At 36.3% G+C, this 11,983-nt stretch overlaps 1 long non-coding RNA gene across 1 annotated transcript in view; it reads left to right on the forward strand.

The window, feature by feature from the left end:
- The first annotated feature begins 1,957 nt into the window (after positions 1-1,957).
- LOC121024758 (uncharacterized) overlaps positions 1,958-11,983 on the forward strand; it is a 16,425-nt gene continuing 6,399 nt past the window's right edge. Inside the window, exons 1-2 of the long non-coding RNA XR_005787808.1 lie at positions 1,958-2,089; positions 11,251-11,328. This is a non-coding gene — a long non-coding RNA (uncharacterized LOC121024758). The remainder of the gene's footprint in view (positions 2,090-11,250; positions 11,329-11,983) is intronic.

Below are 11,983 nucleotides of genomic sequence, written 5' to 3' on the forward strand. Positions count from 1 at the left end.
TTTTTTTGAGACTGTAAGTAAAGAATCTAGTTGAACCCATCTGGACTTCTGTTTTAAGCCACTAACTTGGTGGTTGTTATGTAGCAATAGAAAATGAATACACTTGCATACTGTTTTTAAATCACATCCTTACTTTCTGGTACTATAAGATGTTCCGGGTTAATCTTGTATTTTCCCTTCTCTGGCCCAAGAATCAGCTGTTTCTCTAAGAAGTCCTGATTCCTTTTATTAGAAAGTGGTATTTAGAAATGAAGATCTTGGCCTTACATGTGTTCATTGCTAGAGGGACAGCATTGTGTCTAGACCTTCTCAGTGGACAGAACTAGTAAATATATTTACACTACTCTGTGTACACACACACACACACACACACACACACACACAAGTTCATATTGATATCTCTAACTCTAAAACTTTCTTCTGTGCAACTTCTTTCTCTGACAGTGAGAAACTTGGCTCCCATTATCTATATTAACTTATTTGTTCAACCCTCATATGCATGCAATGTATTTCTATACATGTAATAAATTGCTATATAATATTCGGTGAGAAACAAATATACCAACGAGAGTATGGTTCTTTTTGTCTTTAGCTTTGCAGTAGTCAGTCAAAACACTGTTTTCCAAAGTTACTTAGGTCAGCTCCATTATTCTTCATCCACTTTAGTGAAGTGATGGCATACATTTTGCTATGGTCTGAATGTTTGTGTCCCCATCACCACCAAATTTATATGTTGAAATCCTAATGCCCAGTGTGATGATATTAGGAAGTAGGGCCTTTGAGAGGTGCTTAGATCATGAGGGTAGAACAATCAAGAATGAGGTTTGTGTTCTTATAAAAGAGACTCCAGGGAGCTCCCTAGTCCCTTTCACCATGAGAGGACACAGTGAGAAATCAGCAGTCTGCAATGCAGGAAAGGGCCTTCGTCAGAATCCAAACATGCTGGCACACTTGTTCAAGCCTCTAGAACTGTGAAAAATAAATGTTTATTATTTATAAACTACCAAGTCTATAGTATTTTATTATAATAGCTCAAATGGACTAAGACACATTTATGATACAATTAAATGCATTTGTTACAGTCTGTATTCCATCCTGGGTTCTTCTTACAGTCTGGCCGATTTAAAAAATTTTTCCATGCATATATCAAGGTTTCTCAACTTTGGCATTATTGACATTTTAGGCTTGATCATTCTTTGTTTGGATGGCTGCCCTGTGAATTGTCGGATGTTTATCAGTATTCCTGGCCTCTACCCACTGGATGCCAGTAGCACACACCTCCACGGTGTGAGAACGAAAAATGTCTGCAGGCATTGCTAAATAACCCCTGGTGGGCAAAATTGCTCCCAGTTGAAAAATACTGGCATAGGGAAAGAGTCACCTTTGGTGGTGGTGTATGTTCTATGGGTTTTAACATGTACATTAACTACAACAGTAACATATAGCAGAGTTTCACCACCCTAAAAATTCTCTTGTGCAGACTCTGTTATCAGTCACATCCATCACCCCCAGCTCCTGGGAGCCACTGAACTGATTCTGATTCTATAGTTTTTCCTTTTTCAGAATGTCATAAACTGTGATCATATTATATGTAGCTTTTTTTTTTACTAAATTTTAATTATTTTTGAGAGAGAGAGAGAGAGCACTAGTGGGGAGGGGGAGAGAGAGGGAGAAAGAGGATCCCAAGCAGGCTCCAAGCTGTCAGCATGGAGCCCATTGCGGAGCTTGAACCCACAAACCATGAGATCATAACCTGAGCTGAAACCAAGAGTTGTACCTTAACTGACTGAACCACCCAGGCGCCCACTATATGCAGCCTTTAAGATCTGATTTTATTCACTAACATAATGTTTCAAATTTATTCATAAAACAAGAGTTTGTTTCTTTTCATTGCTTAGTAGTATTCCATTTAATGGATGTGCCAAGGTTTATTTATATATTCACTTGTTGAAGGACATCTGGATTGTTTTCAGATTTTGGTGATTATGAATAATACTATAATGAACATTTTGTGTACAGGTTTTTGTGTGAATACACACTTGAAATTCACTTGGACAAATACATACAACTGAGATTCCTGGGTCATATGGTAAGTGTATGTATGATTAACTTTATATTAAACTGTGGATATGTTATACAAAGTAGCTGTATCATTTACATTTCTACAAGCAATGCATGGAAATTCCTCTTGTTACAAATCTTCACAAGTATTTGCAATTGTGGAGTTTTTCAATTTTATCCATTCTAATAGGTGTACACCGGTATTTCATTGTGGTTTTAACATGCATTTCTCTAATGACTAACAATATCAAGCATATTTTCATATGTGCTTAGGTACCATTTGGATATATTCAGATATTTTGACAATTTCTTAATTGAGTTTTTTTTTCTTTTGGTGTGTTTTAACAGTTTTTAAAAATATTCAGGAAATGTGTTTTATAAAATATGTAATCTGAAAATATTTTCTCCCAGTGTGGATGTCTTTTTACTCTTTTAACCGACCTTTTATGTAGCAAAAGATTTTCATTTTGTTTAAGTTCCATTTATCATTTTTTTTCTTTTACGGATGTCATACATAAAAACTTTTCTTTTGTTGTCACACCTTAAAACTCGTTGCCAAAGTCAACATCACACAAATATCTCCTATGTTTTCTTTCAGAATTTATATTTTTTGCTTTACATTTACATTTAATACATTTACATATGTTTCATTTTGAGTTAATTTTTTCTGTAAGTTCTGAGGTATGTGTTGCAGTTCATATTTTTGGTTATGCATTTCTAGTTGTTTTTGTTTTATTTCTTCTTTTCCAATATCTGATTCTTGGGGTTTCCTACATAGAAAATAATGTCATCCACAAGAGGGAAACTTTACTTTGTTTATTTGTTAAAGTATAGTTGACACAGTGCTACACGGTATAATTTTATTTTTACATTCCAAACTATATGCTTTTCATTCCTTTTGTTGTTGTTGTTGTTGTTGTTTTATTGCACTTGATAAGACTTTCATTATGATGTCAAAGGTGACTGCTGAGAGTGGATATGCTTGCCTTGCTCCCAGACTTGAGAGAAAATATTGAGTCCCTCACCACTACGTATGTTACCTGGATGTTTTTGTAGAAGCCCTTTATCAGGTTGTGGAAGTTAACTTCTATTTATACTTAATTGAAAGTTTTTATCATTAATAGATGTTGTATTTTGTCAAAAGATTTCTCTGCATCTATGGCTATGCTCGTAGAGTTTTTCTTCTTTAGATTCTTAATGTGGTGGACTGATTTATTTTCAAATATTGAATTAGCCTTTCATTCTTGGAATAAATCCCACTTGGGGAGAGAGTGAGAGTGAGAGAGAGAAAGAGTGAGAAAGAGAGAGAGATTTAATCTGGTAATATGAGGGATACTACTCTTAGTTTTCTTTATTTGTACTATATTTCTCTGGTTTGATTGTTGTAAAATGAGTTGGAACAGATTTCTTCCTCTTCTGTATTAGTTTTCTATTGTTGCCATAAAACATTACCACAAAATTAGTATATTACTTTAAATATAAAGGTTTTATATTATTTCACAATTATTTAGGTCAGAAGTCCGACATAGGTCTCATTTGCAAAAAATAATGATGTTGGCAGAGCTGTATTCCTTTCTGGAGGCTCTAGGGAAACATCTCTTTCTTTGCTCTAAAGAATTAAATTATTTTTATGCTTTCTATTGCTTTTCTCATAATTTCAGGTTTAATTAGTTTTTTTAAGTTTATTTATTTATTTTGAGAGAGAGAGAGAGATTGCACGAGCAGGTGGGGGCAGAGAGAAGGAGAGACAGAATCCCAAGCAGGCTTCATGCCCTCAGCACAGAGCGCCATGCGGGGCTTGAACTCATGAACTGTGAGATCATGACGTGAACTGAGATCAAGAGTCAGATGCCTAATCCACTGAGCCACCCAGGTGTCCATAATCACTCCCTTTAAAAGGAGAAAGATTTATATGGCTGTTAACAAGTTAAAGTCAGAGAAATTCAAAGCATGATAATGCTTGGATGCATTACCATTGCTGGCTTTGAAAATGCCATGGACCAAATGCAAGGATATCAGAGAAACCTCTAGCAGCTGAGAGCAATGCCCTGTCAAAAGTCAGCGAGGAAAAGTAAACAAGGGTATGGGGACATTAATCCTACCACTTCAAGAGATTGAATTCTCCCAACCACCTGAATAAAGTTTGAAGGGGATTCTTCCCCCTGACCCTCCAGATAAGAGGCTAGATCTCTTTATCTCCTTCAGTATAGAATATACCCTCCATTTTTTTCTTGACTTTCATGAATCTGTAAGTTCATGAAGCTACAAGTCCAGTTATTTTCTACAGTGTCCTTCAATTTGATTTTGCCTGATCATTCTTCTAGAATGGATTCATATGTTATGCATCTTTGGCAGGAATATCACAGAAGCATTGCTTTGGTGTGCTGTTTATCCTATCAGGTGACACAATTTCAATTTGTTCCATTACTTACAATGTCTTCTTTGACCATTTGTTCAAGGTGGTGACTTCCAGACCATTCCAGTGTCTTTTACCTTTGTAATAATTAAATATTTTATGGGTAGGTATTTTTAAAGTATCTAAATGTTTATTTTTATATTTATTTATTTAGATACTGAATCATATTTTTTTGATCCAATGGATTACACTATCTTCTATCATTATTTAATTTGATACTCATATTGTCCTTTATTTGATTTGTAGGAGCCTGTTAATACTGGCTTATATGTCCTTTTGGTATGCCATCATTTTTTTGCCACATTGCTTTCTGGCATTGCAATATGTTCCAGGCTCATTATGTTCTTTACCTACCACAACCATGTAATCAGCCATTTCTCCAAGGAGTTCTTATTCTCTTTATTCACTAATAGTATTTAAAAGACATGATATGGACACTAGGTCTGTTTCTATTGGCATACTGGGCCCCTGGGCTCTCTCAGTGGAAAGAATTAGGCAATATTTGTATATACATGTACACACACAGACATAGGTACTCGCACTTATATGAATTTACACACTTACATGTATATTTCTATATTTCTATATCTTTATCAATTGAGAGCCATATAGGTATCCTCTTCAGATTACTAGCAGGCTTCTGCATGGACATGTTTCTCACCCTGCTCGGATCTGAAATCCTGCTCAAGTCTGCCACATATTGCCTCCCATGGACACTCTCTTCAACCAAATAAAAAGAACCCAATGCTCCTCACCTGGATAGTTTCCTACCTAGGAAGCTCTCTTTACAGTCTTAGGCACTAAATCTTTACAATGAGTCTCTCTCCAAGGTTGCCCAAGTTGGATGTCTTCTTCACCCTGCTCAGGCCAATATAACTCTGTTCTCTCCTCTGGCAAAAACACCTATCTTCCTTTTCCCTATCTAATGGTGTTAGAACTGAATTGTCCAGGAAGAGAAGGGAAGGGCTGAGGAAAAGGAAAACAAATATATATTTTTGTTAAATAAAGTCATCAAATTTTTATTCATCATAATAAATGTACCCTTTAAAACCCATCACCTCGGGGCGCCTGGGTGGCGCAGTCGGTTAAGCGTCCGACTTCAGCCAGGTCACGATCTCACGGTCCGTGAGTTCCAGCCCCGCGTCGGGCTCTGGGCTGATGGCTCAGAGCCTGGAGCCTGTTTCCAATTCTGTGTCTCCCTCTCTCTCTGCCCCTCCCCCGTTCATGCTCTGTCTCTCTCTGTCCCAAAAATAAATAAACGTTGAAAAAAAAATTAAAAAAAAAACCCATCACCTATTTCAGCCATCCTTCCATCCAATTCTCCTCTAGTAACCATCAGTTTCTTCTCTATAGTTAAGAATCTGTTTCTTGGTTTCTCTCTCTCTCTCTCTCTCTCTCTCTCTCTCTCTTATTTATTTGTTTTGTCTCCTAAATCCCACATATTAGTGAGATCATATGGTGTTTGTCTTTCTTTGACTGGCTTATTTTCCTTAGGATAATCCTCTCTAGCCATGCTGTTACAAATGGTAAGATTTTATCCTTTTTTAATTTTTTTAATGTTTATTTATTCTTGAGAGAGAGAGACAGAAGAGTGTAAGCAGAGGAGGAGCAGAGAGAGATGGAGACACAGAATCTGAAGCAGGCTCCAGGCTCTGAGCTGAGAGCCCGACATGGAGCTTGAACCCACAAACCACGAGATCATGACCTAAGCTGAAGTCAGACGCCCAACCAACTGAGCCACCCAGGCACCCCAAGATTTTGTTCTTTTTTATGGCTGAAAATTATTCCATTCTCTCTATATAAACACCACTTCTTTATTCATTCATCAGTCAGTGCACACATGGGCTGCTTCCATAATTTGACTATTGTAAGTAATGCTGCTATAAACAAACATAAAGGTGCATGTATCCTGTTGAATTAGTGTTTTTGTATTTTTTGGGTAAATACCCAGTAGTGTGATTACTGGGTCATAGAGTAGTTGTATTTTTAACTTTTTGAAGAAACTCCACACTGTTTTCCACAATGGTGGCACCATTTTGCATTCCCACCAACAGTGTAAGAGGGTTCTTTTTTCTCCACATCCTCACCAACACTTCCTATTTCTTGTGTTTTTTTTTATTCTATTTTAGCCATTCTGACAAGTGTGAGGGGATATCTCATTGTAGTTTTGACTTGCATTTCCCTGATGATTATTGACGTTGAGGATCTTTTCATGTGTCCGTTGGCCATCTCTATGTCTTCTTTGTCTGTTCATGTCTTCTGCCCATTTCTCAATTGGGTTATTTGTTTTTTGGGTCTTGAGTTGTATCAATTCTTTATATATTTAGGATACTAACTCTTTAATGGGTATGTCATTTGAAAATATATCCTCTCATTCAGTAGGTTGCCTTTTTGTTTTGTTGATTTTTTCCTTCACTGCGTAGAAACTTTTTATATTGATGTAATCCCAAAAGTTCATTTTTGGTTTTGTTTCCCTTGCCTCAGCAGACCTACCTAGAAAAATGTTGCTATGGTTGATGTCATAGAAATTACTACCTGTGCTCTCTTCAAGGATTTTTGTGGTTTCAGGTCTCACATTGGTCTTTAATCCATTTTTTTTTAACTCTTTAATGTTTATTTATTTTTGAGAGAATAGAGTGTGAGTAGTGAGGGGAAGAGAGAGAGGGAGACACAGAATCTGAAGCAGGCTCCAGGCTCTGAGCTTTCATCACAGAGCCAGAAGTGGAGTTCGAATTCATGGACTATGGGATAATGACCTGAGCTGAAGTCGTATGCTTAACTGACTGAGCCACCCAGTTGCCTCAGTCTTTAATCCATTTTGAGTTTATTTTTGTGTATGGTAAAAGAAAGTGGCTTAGTTTCATTCTTGTATGTAGCTTTCCAATTTTTCCCAACACCATTGTTTGAAGAGACTGTATTTTTCTCATTGTATATTCATTCCTCCTTTGTCAAAGATTAATTGACCATATAATATTGGGTTTGTTTCTATTTTTCTAATATTCTATTTGATTGATCTGTCTATTTTTATGCCAGTACGATACTGTTTTAATTACTACCATTTTCAATGATATAACTTGAAGTGTGGAATTGTGATGCCTCCAGCTTTGCTTTTCTTTTTCAAGGTTCCTTTGGCTATTTGGGATCTTTTGTGGTTTTATACAAATTTTAGGATTGTTTGTCCTAGTTCTGTGGAAAATGCTGTTGGCATTTTAATAGGGATTGAACTAAATGTGTAGATTACTTTGGGTAGTATATACATTTTAACAATATAGTAAAACCTTGGTTTGCAAGCATAATTCATTCCAGAAACATGTTTGTATTACAAAGCACTTGCATAACAAAGCGAATTTCCCTATAAGAAATATAATACACAGTAATAAAAATATAAAATATAAAAAAATAACAAATTAACCTGCATTTACCTTTGAAAAGCTTTGTGGCTGATGTGAGGGGGACAAGACAGAGGAGGGTTATTGTGTATGATGAATTTCACTACCACTAATGTAATCACCGTTATCTATTGGCTCAATGGAATCTTTTTATTTTCATGCAACTTTAACAAGGAATCTATCCAATGACACTTCCTTTTGCCTCTTTTTTAGGATTTCATGGAAATGTAACATTACTATGACGATCACCCAAAATTCTGCAGCGAGAGAGAGAAAGAAAGAGAACAGTTGTGATCAGAACCAGTTGTGATCATGTGGTGTTTGGCATCACGTATTAGTCCTATTGCAAGACATCGCTCATTTATCAAATTAAAATTTATTAGAAATGTTTGCTCGTCTTGCAGAACACTCACAGAACAAGTTACTTACAATCCAAGGTTTTGCTGTATTTGTTCTTCCAATCCATGAGCATAGAATGTCTTTCCATTTCTTTATGTGGTCTTGAATTTCTTTCATCAGTGTTTTGTAGTTTTCAGAGTAGAAGACTTTCACCTCTTTGGTTAAGTTTATTCACAGATATTTTATTGTTTTGGTGCAATTATAAATGAAATTATTTTCTTAATCTCACTTTCCACTCCTTCATGGAAATGCAACAGATTTCTGTAAATTAATTTTGTATGCTGCAAATTTACTGAATTCACTTACTTAAAATTGAATTTACTGAATTCAATTTTAGTAATTTTTTGGTGAAGTCTTTAGGATTTTCTATATTGAGTATCATGTCATCTGCAAATGTAAAAGTTTTACTTCTTCTTTACCTATTTGGATGCCTTTTATTTCTTTATGTTGTCTGATTGCTTTGGTTAGGACTTTTAGTACTGTATTGAATAAAAGTGCTAAGAGTGGACATAGTTGTCTTGTTACTGACCTTAGGGGAAAAGCTCTAAGTTTTTCCTCTCTGAGTATGATGTTCACTGTGGGTTTTTCATATAAGGCCTTTATTATGTTGAGATATGTTCCCTCTAGACCTACTCTGTTGAGGGGTTTTATCACGAATGGATGTTGTACCTTGTTGAATGCTTTGTCTGAATTTATTGAAATGATCATATGGTTTTTATCCTTTCTCTTATTGATGTGACATATCATGTTGATTGTTTCATGAATATTGAACCACCCTCTTAATTCTTTTTTATGTTGAGATACGTTCCCTCTAGACCTACTCTGTTGAGGGGCTTTATCACGAATGGATGTTGTACCTTGTTGAATGCTTTGTCTGAATCTATTGAAATGACCATATGGTTTTTATCCTTTCTCTTATGGATATGAAATATCATGTTGATTGTTTCATGAATATTGAACCACCCTCTTAATTATTTTTTATTATTGAAATGTATGAATACATTGCCAATCCAAAACTATAAAATATGTTGTGTTTAAGTTAAACTCAAATGTAAATGGAGCTTATGTGCTGTGAAATTGTTCAGGACACAGCATCTGATCACAAAACAAGCACTTTCTTCATAATAAGGGGGGGATATCTTCTGCCAATAATTCCATTAATATGATGTTAATGTTGTCTCTGACTACATGTAAGCAGAATAAGCAGAAGAGGAGTCAGTAAAACTTCTGCTCCCAACTTTGTGTGGGCAGAAAGAAGGTGTAGTTGTAAGCCAATAAACAAATAGCTTCTTCTGAGCTTCCAAGATTTCTGGAGATGCACAATTTAAACATTAACAGAAGTCACTTAGGCAGAGTGAGGGTGGGCCCCTGCTGTTACCCTAGTACCTAACTTCCTGAGAAAGTAGCCCCTGCCTTCCACACACATACTGGAAAGAGGAAGAAGACAGACTACCCATTGTTAAGGACCATAAGAGTGGTTGAGACTCCATGTGCCTCAATGCCCATCAATGACAAAGATGGGAGAGTTCACTTCCAAGTAGCATGGTCTCAGATGCTGTGTTGTCAGTGCTAGGCCTTGAGGAATGAGCAGTACAAGGATTTGGGAGGAAGAGGAGATCAAAATAAGGAAGGGGAAAAATTGAACTCTAATAGTAAGCCCACTTTCATTCCTTACTATGTCTTCCTTACCAAATTAGTTTATCTTCCCCTTTATGGGTGAGAGTATTCCTGCTTTGTTTGAAAACCTGTAACAGCCTGTCTGAAGGCACCTTCCAAGGGAGACCAATTGTCTTCATTCTCTCCCCATTGCCTTCAGTCACTCATTTTCTCTAAATCTATAACCCAGCATGCCAGGTGGGGAGGGAGGACACTATAATTATAAAAAATGAAATAGACAACTCATACATCAGATGAATTACAGAATTTTATACTCTCTCTCTCTCTCTCTCTCTCTATATATATATATATATATGTATATAAAATAACCTATTTCAGTCACATTTTTGGTTGAGGTCTCAAGATAATTGGTTTCTACTACTGTCAAATTCCAAAGTGTAAAACAAGGTGATAAAAACAGGTCATGCAAAGGACTTGGATGAGTACTGAGTTGGTTACCCCTAGATAACTACACATTTTTAGACTACAAAAGACATTTGAGAGGCCAAAAAGATTGTCAGAGATTGAAGAGGATTTTTAGCGAGAACTATTGGCATTTCATGAGTGCTTCCACTGTAGAGAAGGAGTTGCTGTTCTTCACTGTCACCTCAGTCCTAAGGCAAAAAAGTCAATGGGTCTATTCAGTGTCCCCATAACTTGTTAACACAGTAGGTATCTAACTCATCCCTGAGAAATCTAAAAGGCAAGACTAATTTTTTTGACATTACAAGAGAAGAGCAAGTAAGAGATTTTCAACAATAGAGGAAGCCCTAGAGAACCAAAAAAGGGAACCACACAAGGGAAAGAGTTAACTTTAGATACCTTCACAACATAGAAAGTGCCAGTACTTTATGGCCATAATGGTACCAGTTATACAAGTTATACAATTATACAATTGTTATTTCTTTTCTGCCTTAATTGAACAGAAACTGTTTTGTGACTACAACTGACAGGAGGATATTTTTACTTACAGACATGCAGGGAAGTCATGGGACATACCCTAGATTCAACTCAAGGGACAGGAGAACTAGTGTGAAAAAGTAGGTTTACATAGACAGCAGGTAAAAAAAAATGTTTTATTATGGTATCCTACAAATCCTACTTTTTCAAATTATTTGTTACTTCGGCAAATCTTGAAAATATGTGTGAGAATATTAAAGCTGGGAAATGGCATAATTTTAGCTACTTTTTTCAGGCATGCTTTCAATTCAGGTCCATTGCATTGCTTTTCCCTCTGATTGGAAGACTCTACCCTCAAATATCTGCCTAGATCACTCCTTTGCCTCCTTCAGATGTTTCCTCCTGAGCTTTGTCTTGTTTCTCCAACAGATATTCAAGTTCTATGAAGACATTTTTTTTGCTGTTTTGTTTAGTGTTGTGATTCCCCAATACCTAGAACAGCACCAGGTATGTAATACATGCTACACAATTTGTTAAATTAATAAATTAAATTGAATTCATCAATATTTTTGCACATAGCAGAGATTCTAAATTCATTTTTACCTTTTTTTATATGAAATTTATTGTCAAATTGGTTTCCATACAATACCCAGTGCTCATCCCAAAAGGTGCCCTCCTCAATACCCATCACCCGCCCACCCTCTCCTCTCTCCCACCCCCCATCAACCCTCAGTTTGCTCTCAGTTCTCAACAGTCACTTATGCTTTCTCCCACTCTAACCTCTTTTTTTTTTCCTTCCCCTCCCCCATGGGTTCCTCTTAAGTTTCTCAGGATCCACATAAGAGTGAAACCATATGGTATCTGTCTTTCTCTGTATGGCTTATTTCACTTAGCATCACACTCTCCAGTTCCATCCACGTTGCTACAAAAGGCCATATTTCATTTTTTCTCATTGCCACGTAGTATTCCATAGTGTATATAAACCACAATTTCTTTATCCATTCATCAGTTGATGGACATTTAGGCTCTTTCCATAATTTGGCTATTGTTGAGAGTGCTGCTATGAACATTGGGGTACAAGTGCCCCTATGCATCAGTACTCCTGTGTCCCTTGGATAAATTCCTAGCAGTGCTATTGCTGGGTCATAGGGTAGGTCTATTT

The sequence above is a fragment of the Herpailurus yagouaroundi genome, unplaced genomic scaffold, assembly GCF_014898765.1.
Source record: "Herpailurus yagouaroundi ecotype Mexico unplaced genomic scaffold, PumYag 67080, whole genome shotgun sequence".
Classification (NCBI taxonomy): domain Eukaryota; kingdom Metazoa; phylum Chordata; class Mammalia; order Carnivora; family Felidae; genus Herpailurus; species Herpailurus yagouaroundi.